Source organism: Centroberyx gerrardi, chromosome 5 (assembly GCF_048128805.1).
Source record: "Centroberyx gerrardi isolate f3 chromosome 5, fCenGer3.hap1.cur.20231027, whole genome shotgun sequence".
NCBI classification, from domain to species: Eukaryota; Metazoa; Chordata; class Actinopteri; order Beryciformes; family Berycidae; genus Centroberyx; species Centroberyx gerrardi.
In genome coordinates this window covers 35237396-35252070 of record NC_136001.1, presented here as the reverse complement: position 1 = coordinate 35252070, position 14675 = coordinate 35237396, and the positions used below count along the sequence as shown (strand labels likewise).

Genomic DNA, 14675 nt, shown 5'->3' with positions numbered 1-14675 from the left:
AGCTCCTATCTCACCAATAGAACTTTCTCTGTCACCATAGGTAATTATTTGTCATCCTCATCACATTCCTCCTGCGGGGTTCCGCAAGGTTCAATTTTAGGCCCCATCTTATTCTCCTTGTATATGCTCCCACTTGGTCACATCATCTGCAAACACAACGTCTCTTTCCACTGTTATGCTGATGATTCCCAGATATACCTCCCCCTCAAACCTAATGACCCTGACCGCCTCGACATCCTTCACAACTGTCTCGCTGACATAAAGTCCTGGATGTCTCAAAATTTCTTACAGCTCAATGACAACAAAACAGAAATCTTAGTTTTCGGTCCACCTACTGCTAATACTTTAATCTCAAATAAACTTTGTAGCCTTTCTGCAAACGTGAAGCCAGTGGCCAGAAATTTAGGGTTATATTTTGATTCCAACCTGACCTTTGATGAGCAGGTGAAGAGGGTAATGCAGTCCTGTTTTCAATTGAGAAACATATACAAAATCAAACCATTCTTATCTCCTACTGATCTAGAGAAGGTCATTCATGCCTTCATCTTCTCCCGTGTTGACTACTGCAACTCCCTCTACTCCTGCCTCAGTCAGAACTCCCTCTCACACCTCCAGCTCATACAGAATGCAGCTGCCAGAGTTTTAACAGGTGCCAAACGTAGGGATCACATCACTCCAATCCTTGTGTCCCTCCACTGGTTACCATTGACCACCAGTCATTTTTCAAATTGATTTCAAGATCCTTCTGATCACTTTTAAAGCTCGTTTAGGCCTAGCGCCTACCTACAGTTCAGATATGCTAACCCCTTACGAGCCAGGGCGCAGCTTGAGATCTTCAGGCAGAGCTCTGCTGACTGTTCCTCAGTCTAGACTGAAAACTAAAGGTGATCGGGCATTTGCCATTAGAGCCCCTACACTGTGGAGCAGCCTGCCAGAGGAAATTAGGTTAGCAAAATCTGTCTTCTTTCAAATCATTTCTCAAGACACACTTCTCAGTCCCTCCAGGAACTTGCGATTTTGCAATCGTAATAATTAATGCAAATTCAAGAAATCTCCGCAATATTTGCGAGAGCTTGCAGTTTTGCAAAATTGCTGCAACTTTTCCACATGAAATGGCCAAATCAACAGACCGCTTGTGATTTGGACCAGTTGTCGCATTCGGTGTCGTGGTAACTTACGTCATCGCAGCGCGCATTCAGGTGGAAGATGAACAAAGCTCACCTGCCAACAAAAATTACTGCCATAGACCGTGCAAAACAAAACAAAATGAGTGCTGCAAGAATCGAGGTGAGTGCAAAATTCAAGCTCTTGGAAGAGTTAATAGCTTAAACGGAGAGTGGGAGAGAATAGGGGGAGGCTGTGTGTGTGTGTGTGTGTGTGTGTGTGTGCGTGCGTGAGAGAGAGAGAGAAACATTTTTTTCCTTTGCTTGCAATTCTTCCCAATTCCCGCAATTTTACCGCAAAAAGAGCACATAAAACCTCAAAAATTGTATCGCAATTTTTGAGAAAAGCCGCAGCAAAATCAAGCATTTTTGGCCGCAATAATCACAAAAAAACTCAGCGAAATCCTGGATGGACTGACTTCTACAGATTGGCCTTCATGTAATTGTTTTATCCTGTTTTGAAATCTTGTGTTTTTACTCAGTGCTATCCATTATGGTCTGTCTCTTGTGTTACTGTCTGTCTTCTGTCTTTTAGTTCTTGTTTTCTGTAAAGCACTTTGTAAACTCTTTTAGAAAGGTGCTATACAAATAAAGTTTATTATATATTATATATTTTATATGTATATATATATATATACACACAGTATATATATACAAAAATATACACACATATAAGTACATACATTCATACAAAAACATAGATACACATATACATACATACACACGCACACACAAACAAAATAGAGGTCATATTATAGAACAATCTTAGTATTGCATTATAAAATTTACACACTCATGAATGACTGTCTTCTGTTAAGGATGAGGTGGCAGGCTTTGGCACATTCCTTGATACAATGTTTACCAGCTAAAATTACACACAATTTATTTAAAAATGTATTTATTTCATTGTACTTATTACAATTTGCAACATGGCTTGAAAGTTAAAAAAAATAATAACTCCACATCTGAATCTAGCAAAGGCACTTTGCTGCCTTGATAAGATACTTTGTGCATATGGCTCTGTTTAAAAGCACTTTTAAATAGGCAATAGCTGCGCAGTTTCTTACCCTCAGGTTTATTTATTAACTGAAACCATTTCTGTTCATCACTCTCTGACACTGCAATGTCAAAATTCTTTTAGACATTTCTTGAATAAACTATATCTGCGCGGGCAAGGTGGGACATATGCAAAGAGCTAAAAAAAAGTTCTCACAGTGTACATATATGTAGCCAGGTGAACAATGGGTAGAGAGTGTTCTGATGACTGACGAGTCAGAAAGCCATTCGGGTGATGTAGCTGAGAGCGTGGAGAAGAGTGAGGATGCACTTGGGCGGGAGATAAGTGACATACCTGATGATGACCTGGAGGCGGAACCATTGCCCTGCCCTCATCCCATGTCGGAGAGTATCGGCTTACCTGCTGATGAATCGGAGGTGAGGTCTGTGCCCGCCCCAAGGAAGAGAAAGGAGGGGAATGTCAGGGTAGACACACCCATTCCCCCTCTGCGCAGAAGTCAGAGAACAACAGCTGGGATGAACAAAAACCCGTTTCACTTACCTAGGTCAGTGTGCAATGCGGTGTCTATTAGTCCAGATGGTTCTCTGTACCCGAAAACTTAAGAGAGTGGTAGATGTGTAGGAAGTCACCGAGGACGTTGACTTGTAGCAGGGGAGAATGTAGCCAGGTGAACAATGGGTAGAGAGTGTTTTTGGGCTGTTTAGATAGCGGGGTATGATTTGCTTGGGGAATAAAAGACCCAGAAAAGAGTTTTGCTCTGTGTCCGGTTGCATCATTCATTACCAGGCCACATATACGTTTTTTACATTAGTCAGCTGGGAAGCCCACAGAAACACGTTTACAGAGTCGACTGTCAGGCATGCTACAAAGCCTCTGCCAATTCTTAAAAATACATGACCACTGGCGTTGCCATAGAGTTTTCCAACCCATACCACCGTGTATGGCAGCAGTTGGGGTGTATTTACCAACTCCTAGATAAAATCTACATGCTCTGTTAAAGACAGCATTGACACAAGAATAGCTTTTGTAACCCCAGACAGCAGCAGTATACGTCAGAATGGATAAAACCAGAGATTCAAACAGTTTGGTAAAACATGTAAAAGGAAGATTTACATTTGGCTATGAAAGCACCCAGAGCTCTATCTGCATGCATTGCCAGATGCTTAACAGTTTCGTCATAGTTTAAAAACTCTGTTAAGATCAGCCCCAAATATGTATACTCCTTAATGACTTCCATTGGTGAAGGGCCACATGAAAATCTGAACAAAGTCTAGGGAACTGATGGGTTTCTAAAATGCCCCACCTTTGTTTTGTCAACATTTATGTTCAGTTTCCAATCCTGACACCAGCTATGGACAAGGTCTAGCATCTCCTGTAATTCTTCTTCTGTTAGGGATCGTGTGATGAGGACCCAAATGCAGGACACAGACAAGGCGGTGCTGGCAAGGAAAAAGGTTTATTTGCAGGGAAGGTGCAGGACTTGGCATGGGACGAGGGAAGCGTGGCAGGCAGACAGGGAGACACACAGGGAGACAGGCAGACGGGTGATGATCCATAGTGGTTCAAACAGGCAGGCAGGGAAACACACAGGGAGACAGGCAGACGGATGATGATCCACGGTGGTTTAGGTGGGCAGGCAGGGAGACGAGCAGGGAAACAGGCAGGCGGCGAGACACACAGAGAAATCCTGGACACAGGAGAAACATGATGAGATGACAGGCACGAAGGAACACAAGAACACACTTTGATATGATAGCTACAGCGTGACCGAGAGAGTGTCTACCACGACTTAGGCGGAACAATCTGGCGATGAGTGGATGGAGAGCCGGGGTAGATATACTGTGGGCTGATGAAATGATGAGAGGCAGGTGAGCAGACTGGTGATGAGCTGATACCCGACTGGTGCGCAGAACGAGCTGAGCTGGGAGCCAGGAGAACAGGGAAGGGAGACCACGCCCACACACAAACAAGGCTAGGCAGGGACCATGACATCTTCAGTTTCAGAAATTAAGACAATGCCATCTGCATATAAGAGGATGGATATTTTTTCTATATCTGTGCCCCCTAGTAAGCAGGCGCCTCTCCCGCACACCCAGTTGAAGTTAGTCTCTGTGTTGTGTTAAGGATTAAGGAGTTAAGGAGTGTCTTGCAGGAGAGAAACAGAGTCGTGGTTCTTTGAATCTGGTGAGACTTTTATTTTCTTGTCATGAACTCTTTTGTATCAGTCATCATCAGGCACAGCAACCTTGCAGGATAGTGCCAAATTGATTTTTTAGAACTTGCAGGTTGACTTACTTGACTTGAACCTCTTTACCCCATTTAGGGGCATAGGGCGTCCACCAGAGCTCGCCATCTCACTCTCTTCTGGGCCCAGGCTTTTGCTTCCTGCCAGCTTACTTTGATTTCCTCCAAGTCTTGAAGCGTGGAACGTCTCCAGGTGTTTCTTGGCCTACCCTGTTTCCTCTTTCCCTGTGGATTGTAGTCCAGGGCTTGTCTTGTGATGTTATTTGTGTCCTTCCTAAGGGTGTGGACTATCCATTTCCATTTTCTTCTTTTGATTGTGGTAGCTATGTCTTCCTGGTTGGTATTCCTCCACAGTTCCTCATTTGTGATTTTGATGGGCCACCATAGTTTTAGGATGTAGTGTAGGGATTTGTTGACAAACACCTGTATCTTGCTTGTGAGTGCCTTGGTGGTTTTCCACGACTCAGAACCATAGAGCAGGACAGTCTTCACGTTGGTATTGAAGATACGTAGCTTGGTGTTGTTGGAGAGCTGGTTTGATAACCAGATTGGCCGTAGTATCTTGAATGCCTGCTGTGCTTTACCAATGCGTAGCTCTATGTCCTTGTCTGCTCCTCCAACCCTGCTGATGTTGCTCCTTAAGTAGGTGAAATGCTCCACGTCCTCTATGGCCTCCCCCCTGAGTGTGATGGGATCGAGTATTTTCGGGTATATTCTCATGGTCTTAGTTTTTCCCGTATTGATCTTAAGTCCAAGCTGCTCACTGCTATCCTGTAGTCTATCTGTCTTCTGCTGCATGTGTGTGTGGTTTTTGGAGACTAGTGCTAGGTCGTCTGCAAAATCCAAGTCCTCGAGCTGGGTGAACAAGGTCCACTGGATTCCTGTCCGTTTTTTTTTTTCGGTTGTTCTCCTCATGATCCAGTCAATTGCGACCAGGAAAATCAAAGGAGAAAGGAGACAACCTTGCCGTACTCCTGCTGTGATGGCAAAGGTGTCTGACAGCTTGCCCCTGCAGATGACATGGCCATTGAAATCTTGGTACATGTTCTTTATTAAATTTATGATTTTAGAGGGTAGACCATAGTGACCTAGGAGTTTCCACAACGTTTCCCTGTCCAGGCTGTCAAAGGCTTTTTCAAAGTCCACAAAATTAATATAAAGGGGGGCTTGCCTTTCTATACACTGTTCCACAATGATTCTAAGTGTGGCAATATGGTCTGTGCATGATTTATCCTTCCTTCCAGCTTGCTCTTTCCTTAACTGCTTGTCCAGGGCCGATTGTATCCTGTCTAAAATTATTCTACAGAAAACTTTGCTGGGGATGGACAGTAGCATTATGCCTCTCCAGTTGTTGCACTCACTGAGGTTTCCTCTTTTAGGAATGGTGACCATTAAGCCCGTCTTCCATTCTCTCGGGATTACTTCCGTGTCCCAGATCTTGTTAAGGAGGTGGTAGGGAATCTCAGTGGTTGCTTTTGTGTCAGCTTTCAGAATGTCAGGGGTAATGTTGTCAGCTCCTGGTGCTTTGCCCACCTTCAACTTTTTGATGGCTCTTGTGATTTCATCCTTTGACATCCTCCCACAGTTGACCTTTAGGGTTTCAGTTAATTCCATGTTGATCTCTGGTGTTATTTCTGTGGGAGGTCTGTTCAGGAGTTCTTCGAAGTGTTCCCTCCAGCGGTCCAGCTGTTGGACTTTGGCCCTGTTTGTCTTCCACTGGTCAGCTGGTGGTCCTGTTCTTCCCCGCCAGTTGTCTCGTGATCTTGTAAAGTTCTTTCATGTTCTGCTCTCTAACTGCCACTTCTGCCTCACATGCTAGCTCATTAACATGTCTTCTCTTATCCCTTCTTGTCTTCTTCTTCACCATCCTGCTCTTTTGTTGGTATTCTTGCCTCAGTTGTTCTTTCTTTGCAGTGTTGGACTCCCTGTTGTACTTGTGCTTGAGGTCCCTTCTTTCCTCTATGGATTGCCAGGTGTCATCCGAGATCCAGTCTTTTCTTTCCCTTTTAGTATACCCCAAAACATGTTCGCATGTTTCTGTGAAGGCCTTCTTGCAGTTCCCCCATTCTTCCTCAACCTCTTCTGCTCCTGCTAATACAAGAAATCTGTTTTTCAGTGTGAGCCCTGCATCCTGCTTGACCTGTGGATCCCTTAGCTTTCTGATGTCGAACCTTCTCTGTGCCCGACTACGTGCCCTTGTCTTAGCAGCTAGCTTTAGTCTAAACTCTCCTATCAGCAGGTGGTGGTCGGAGTCAATGTCTGCTATGGTCAATCTGGTTCTCTGTGTTTAGATCGGGAGAGATCCATGTGGCTTTGTGTGTGGGCTTGTGTGGGAATAAGCTCCCTCCAATTACCAGTTCACTGAAGGCACAGAAGTCCGCAAAGAGAGTTCCATTCTCGTTCATTTCCCCAAGCCCTTCTGTCCCCATGGTACCCTTCTAGTTCTTGTTGTCCCTCCCCACCTTGGCATTCATGTCTCCCATGACTATCTGGATGTCTCTCCTTGGGGTCTTCTGCGTTGATGCTTGCAGTTGTTGGTAGAACTTCTCCTTCTCTTCCGTTTCGGCCAAGTTTGTTGGTGCGTAGCACTGGATGATGGTGATATTTTGACCCTTGGATGCAAATCTAGCAGTGATGATCCTTTCTGAAACTAGTTCCCACTCAAGAAGGCTTCTGGCAGCGACTTTGGAGAGAATTAAGCCAACACCCTGCATATGTGGATCCTCTTCTCTCTCCTTCCCCAAATACAGAAACCTCTCTCCTGTGGCTGTGGTGATTTCCCCAAAGGTGTTCCATCTACATTCGCTAACTCCTATTACACTGACATTGTATCTTCTCATCTCCTTGGCTAGTTGCGCTAGCTTCCCTGCCTGATATAGAGTTCTCACATTCCAGCATCCCAGTCTGGTCTTGGACTTGAACTGGAACAGGCTTTTCCTCCCTTGGGCTTCCCTAGGGGGTTGGCCCAAGGATCTCATACGTCCCTTACTAGGGTCACTTGATTCAAGTGAAAATAATTGCTTCTGGTTTCGGTTTCAGTAATCTTGTTTACAGCTGGGTGGGTGATTGGCCCAAGCAGTCGGGGGTGGAGTTGACCTGTTAGTCCCCTTCCCATGCCTAGGTCTTCCAAGCAAAGGATTACAGCCCCACGCCACATGGGGCCAGACTTTACAGCATTGGGTTGTGTACAAGCCGTCCCAGCACATCAAGCCCGGCCAACTCCTGCTACTGTATGATGAAAGCACAGGTGCTGACATCACCAATTGCACGGGACGGGAACTTGCAGGTTACTTGCAAAATAAGATGATTCTTTCAGTAATTCTTCCATTAAAATAAAATCATGTACAGCCTTCTAGATATTATAATACACAAATAAATAATTAAGTAGAAATTAAACTACCTCGGCACCCTGCATCGTTTACATTGACAAGTGCTACTACACGCTTGCCAAAATCATGGCAACAACAATGACTTTCTTTTTTCGGCATAGATAAATCAATCTGCTGCTCAAACCGGCATCCATATCTAACCAAACATCTTCAACAACAAAACGGCATGAACAGATAAAGTGGATGGGTTGTTTTAGTTCTGATATTTTAATAAATGTTGCAGATCATCATTTAACACAGCTGTTAGAAATCACAAGCCTGACAGAGAGGCCTCCTATCCGTGGCTTGGTAGGCAGGCCCTGACAGACAGGCCTTACCACCTATCCCTGGCTTGGTAGGCGGACCATCAAGTCTTCAAATACACCTGGTGTTAATTAGCCGAACCTCTTACCATTGTCCAGTGTGAATGCAGTGTGTTTGGTGCAGCTCTGTCAGAAGTAAGTTTGTTAATTGATAGTGTAATGTTGATTATAAATATCCATTATTCTGTGACTTAGTGTTAATCAATGATGCTTGTTTGTTTCTTTAGGTTTACCTCCCTACCTTAACTAATGATGATTAATAGAACTTGGATGCATTGCTGAAATGTAAGTTTAAACCCTTTGTTTGAATAGTAATAGGAACATTACTATTTCTTTGTTAAATGATGGTTATTTATGTTGTATTTGCTGTGTTGCAGATAAAATCATCCATACATCCTTCCACCTTCTAAACGCAACTACTATCATCATTGCATCAATAAATGGAAGAGTGCGATCTTTGGGTCCTTGTGTTTTAATGGACATACTGGTGTCAAGGCTTTAATTAAAACAATCCAGGTACAATCCTTTACAACAGCTTACCTTGCAGTGTAGTGCAAAATGAATTTGAGAACTACAGTGTCCTGCAAGGAACTTAATTGAGAATTACGGCGTACTGCACAATACAAAAGAAAAATATAAGACAAGAGCACCAAGACCGCCTTACATCTACGTTGTCTCTGGTCTGGGTCCTGGAGTCACTACAATGAGCGGATTGAAACAGGCCGGCGAACTCATTTTTCCCAGTCTCTTTTTGTCAGTCTGAATAGACCCATCAGGCCCCAAATGTCTCCTACTGGTGAGCTGATACAACCTAGTACAGCTAAGCAGGCTCGAAATGAAGAACTAGTTAACCCTAACCCTAGTATAAATAATACTATAACTTTTCCAAAGCTTGGTAAAACTGAGCCAGTACAAAGAAAGCCCTCTGAGGCTAAAGAGAATACTAACTGCTGGCACAAGTTTGGTGCAAAGCCTAAGGATAAAAGCAGAGCTGTAGTCCAGCATGGAACACAGCTAAGGAAGCCAGCTCATTCAACACCGGGCACCTGCACCAGCAGACGGCCAACTAAAGATGCAAAAAAATCAGTGACTGCAGTCACCTTCAACCTTGCGAGTGGAGAACAGGTTTGTTACAAAATCTTGGAATTGGAAACAGAGGGCACTGCTGACCAGTTGCACAAGAGAGAACAAGGATGAATTATGGTGTGCAGAGGAAGTAAGGTCAAAAAAGCTCACTCAGTCAAAGGACTAAACTGTGGTCCCCCAACGGATCAGGCGGGCTGTCCACTCTTATTGTGGGAGACTCTGCTATTAGAGACATTAGCGGTAAGATGTTAAAAACGGGCGCAATGGTTAGTGACATCAATGATAAAACCCCCCAGACACTGTCTGATCACCCAAGAATAAATCAAATCATTGTTCATGTGGGGACAAATGAGGGCAGTCAGAGCTGCTAATGCTGGACTTTATAAAATTGTTTGACAGACATAGCCAACTAAAGAGTCAGTCATTTATCAGTGGTCCCCTATCAACAGTGGACAGAGGAATCAACAAGTTAAGCAGACTCCTAGCGCTGAACTCATGGCTTTCCACAACCTGCAGTTCAAAAGGACTAAGCTTTATTGATCATTTCAATCTGTTCTGGGGGCGTAAAAACCTTTTCAAACCTGATGGCCAGATTAGGGGTGAAACTACTAATGGGGAATCATCACTACTCCACCGCACCCCACCCTAATGCACTGCAGTCGCGATATCAGCAGCCCAAGGCCAACCAGTCTGAGTTGCCTCCTGTCTAGCCACAACAAACAGATCAGCAGCACTCTCAGAGCCAAGATATTCTATGTGACCTGCCAGAGCCTTTGGACAACAACTGTCGGCCCCAGTCTCTTCAGACCTCCTGGTCACTCTCCCCCTTTGCCCTCGCTTTTCCCCCTCCTTACTCCCACCGGCGCTCATCTGGGGTTCACCGACAAAATGGAAGAACTTGTTGATGCTGGTATCAAACTCAACCCCCGACCCATTGCCCGCTCCTTCCTATTTTGCACTCTTCCACATTCCACACTCTTCCTCCAGCTCGTCCCTCTCGTCCATCTGTCCCCGTAGCAAGACAGCACCACAACGCCTTCCCCCTCCTCTTCCTTGGCGTTTATCCCCACCGGCTGTATCAAGCACTGTGTGTCAGGCCAACAGTGCTGATATCAACCCTGGCAAACATAACAACTGATATGCACTGGCGCCTACACCATTAAGCAAGTTAGGCAGATGCCCCTCCACTTTAGCCTGGTTCCAGACTCCTGAATTGCGTCCCACCCACTCTTCAGATTTTGTCAAGCGATTCAGAGAGTCTGGTGTTGCTCTATTCAACGGTGATTTCTAGCTCGGAAAAATGATCGGGCCAATCAGCACCTTTGTGGGCAGGACTAAAGTTTGAACCGTTCCTGCAATGGTTTTTCATTGGTGTTTTGGCATAATGTTTGTTGAAATCACCCCTTAACCAACATATTCTTTGCAAAGATTATACTTTTGTCAAAAACAACTGACATTCTTGGTAAAATTAGTAAAAACGGCCAGCATCAGTGTCACTGAAAATAATGTCAGAGTGGCCAGATACGTCAGTCACTAGTGATTGGTTAGGGGAAAATCAACACCCCACACAAACGGCTAACATGTGGCGGCAATCTCAGACTGAATAATGGAGTGGTAACAAATGGCCATTCAGACTGAATATCATGCTACTGCCCCTTGGAAATTGGGGCAAAATTGTCTTTTTGCCCCTCCACTTTTCACCCCTTTAAAAAGTCAAAATTTAGTAAAATTCTGATATTTAAACCTGCAATAAGCGATTTCAGACCCTATAACCAATCATGAAACTAGCGTGTGCTATGTGGAGATTTCCGTGAGACGTAATGACAAACAGCCCCACAAGCGGGCCAGCTGTGTTGTTGTTTTCACCTCTTTCCTAAGGCTTGTTGTCATGTTTGGCCCGAGTTGTAGATTTTCCTTTTTTTAAAACGAGCTTCTCTCCTCGCTCGCCCCTCCCATCCCTGAAAAACATTCTGGTAATGGCGGAATCGATGAAGCAAGCGAGTAAACGTTTTCAAGTAGTAAACTTGCTACCTGCCTCTTCAGTTGTCATTGTGGGACATCAAAAAATCTGGCAAAGCGAGACTGCTAATGGTGACATTTCTCTGTATGTACGTTTATTTTAGCCATTAGTTTGTCCTTAAAGGGTAACTTCGGTATTTTTCAACCTGGACCCTATTTTCCCAACTTTTTGTGTCTAAGTAACTAATGGGGACAACAATTTTTGAAATTGGTCCAGTATTGAGCGAGATTGCGTGTAACTTCCTGCAACAACTCAACTCTCGCGAGACTTGAGCGAGACTTGGTTACACACAGACCGGATCAAGCGAAAGGTAAAGAAAAACGTTTCATTTCTCTGTAGGGTCCTTTCCATAATGTTGTCAGACACTTATAATAACAATCTGAGCCTGTCAGTGGCAAAAACAAGCACTTTTAGTGGACGTACATTGACGGTGCGATTTGCCCCATCGGATTACATTGCAGCTTGTTTCGCAGCTGCCGGCTGAAGTGATCTCGCTCAATACTGTACCAATTTCAAAAATTTTCAAAAAACCCTTTAGTCACTTAGACACAAAAAGATGGGGAAATAGGGTCCAGGTTGAAAAATACCGAAGTTACCCTTTAAGGCAGACATGGGCAAAATACGGCCCCAGGGCCGGAACCGGCCCGTGGACCATCTCAATCCGGCCCGCAACGTCCTCAAAGGAAAACAAAACGACCCCCAAAAAATCGATAAAAGGCAGCATTATGTTAATAAATCTCGAAACGAATGACTACAATGAGTCTGTACTGCTATTTAACTCGATTCCAACAGAGGGCGCTGTCTACATTCAGATTGGACTAACACTAAAGGCCTCAAGTTGACTCTTGCTCACCTCAAGTGACAGGTTAGTAATGTTAGCGGTTGTGATGATGAATGCTTCAAAAAAGAGAAAAGTTGACTCTGAATGTCGCGTTTTTAACCAAGAGTGGACATCTAAATATTTCGTTACAAGTGTCGGTTCAAAGGCAGTATGTTTGATATGCCAAGAGAGTATCGCGGTGTTCAAGGAATACAACATCAAGAGACATTTTTCGACCAAGCATGCTAACTATGCCACAAACTTGTCATCGCGCTAAAGAGAAGAAAAAGCCCTGAAATTGTCTTCCAACTTAATTGCCAGGCAGAATATTTTTACAAAGCAGTCGACCATCCAAGAATCGGCAACGAAAGTTAGCTACATGCTGTCACACAAGCTCGCGAAAAAGAGCAAGCCTTTCTCTGATGGTGAATTTTTGAAAGACTGTATGGTAGAGGCGGCTAGCATACTGTGCCCTGACAACATAGCTCAGTTCGAAAACGTCAGTCTGTCTCATCGCACAGTCACTCGGTGTGTGGAAGTAATTGATGAAGAGTTGTCTGCTGAATTGTCAAAAAGGGCAGCTGACTTCACATATTTTTCCATCGCGCTGGATGAGAGCACGGATATCAAAGATACCGCCCAGCTACTTATTTTCATTCGAGGATCAACGACAGGTTTGAAATAGTGGAGGAATTTCTTGCCATGGAGTCGATGAGGAGGACAACAAGGGGATCGGACCTCTACGACAGGGTGTCAGGATGTTTGGAGAGACTGAACTTGCCATGGACTAAATTGCTGAACGTGACCACTGATGGATCTCCGAACCTCACCGGGAAGAACGTCGGGCTCCTGTGGAGGATACAGGACCGGGTAAGAGAGGACAACCCCAACTCAGATTTGATCTTCCTACACTGCGTCATTCACCAGGAATCCCTGTGTAAATCTGTGTTGCAACTTGATCATGTCGCTAAAACGGTGGTGAAAGTCGTGAACTTTATCCAGGCCAGAGGGCTTAACCATCGCCAGTTCATCCAGCTACTGGAGGAAAGTGACACAGAACACACAGACGTGCTGTACCGCTCGAATGTTCGCTGGCTGAGCCTGGGGAAGGTGTTTCGCCGTGTGTGGGAGTTGAGAGGAGAGAGGGACGTTTCTGGTGACTGTCGGTAAAGCTGACGAGTTTGCAGAGTAGCAAGACCCGGATTGGGTGTGTGACTTGGCATTCGGGGTGGATGTAATGGGCCATCTGAACGACCTCAATCTGAAGTTGCAGGGGAAGAATGTGTTCGTGCATGAGCTGTATTCATACGTGCAAGCGTTCAAAGCCAAGCTGACCCTGTTTTCCCGACAAATGACCAACAAGTGCTTCACACATTTCCCAACACTGGCTACCCTGGATGTGCCACCCTGCCACACCGACAGATACACCACTACTCTCACAGACCTCCACACCGAGTTCAACCGGCATTTCTCCGACTTTGCTAAGATTGAACGAGAACTGGAGCTGGTGTCCTCTCCCCTTTCATTCGGCAGCGAGAAAGCGCCCCCGGATGTGCAACTAGAACTGATTGACATCCAGTGCGACCCTGCTCTCAAACAAAAGTTCACTACATCCACACTGGACAACTTCTACGGCTCACTGAAGGAAACACAGTTTCCGAACCTGTGCAGGCATGCACAGAGGATGCTTGTTTTGTTTGGCTCCACTTATGTGTGCGAACAAACTTTTTCTGTGATGAACTACAACAAGTCACGTTACAGATCACGGCTGACGGATAAACATATGTCCTCTGTGCTGCGTATTTCAACATCAGACATGACACCAGACTTTGATGGTCTTGCAAAGAGAGGTGACCGTCTCAATTGTTCCCATTAGGCTAAATTACATGGGTAGGCAATGCTTTTCATGACACACTGTCATTCATAAATATCTCACAGTTATAATTCATTCTCATAGGTTACAGTTACACAAGTAAAACAGAACAGAAAATGAATTAATGTATTCATGTATAAGACAATGTGTTTGTTCATAAATAGTAAATATTAGCCTAATCTTTTCTTCATTCAGTGATGCAGGTATGTACTGCAATGGTATTAAAGTTTGAGTTAGCTACACAAGTAAAAACAGTCTCACACAGTTACACAAGTACTAACAAAACAGAAAGTGATTTGAGTAAAGTTAATTAATGTATATATTCATGAATATGACCATGTATTTGTTCATAATTAGTGTCTGTGAATATTAATATTTTCTTCATTCATTGATGCAGGTATGTACTCTAATGGTAAATATAAAATTTTGATAATTGTAAAACAGTCTGCCTTGAGTCCATATTTATAACATAATGCAATGTGTTTCATCAGTGACCTATGCAGTGGTGCATATCAGACAATTGGCAAGATGTAGGCTAATTTAAAAGTTGATACTGCATTTAAGTGTATTGTTTTATTTAAGTAAATCTTTTCATTGTAACCTCAGAGTACACCAGATTGACACATACAGCTGTAAAAAAGTCAACATTTTCTAACAGAAAGTTCTTGTTTTTTGAAACAAGGACCTAGGCCTTCTGGGCTGGCAAATAGCCTATTGTAAAGCAATCTGTCATGTCTACCAAATTCATGTAGTTTAACAT

At 44.1% G+C, this 14675-nt stretch overlaps 1 pseudogene; it reads left to right on the top strand.

The window, feature by feature from the left end:
- The first annotated feature begins 12744 nt into the window (after nt 1–12744).
- On the top strand, nt 12745–13918 carry LOC139931425 (general transcription factor II-I repeat domain-containing protein 2-like; annotated as a pseudogene).
- The last annotated feature ends 757 nt before the right edge of the window (nt 13919–14675 follow it).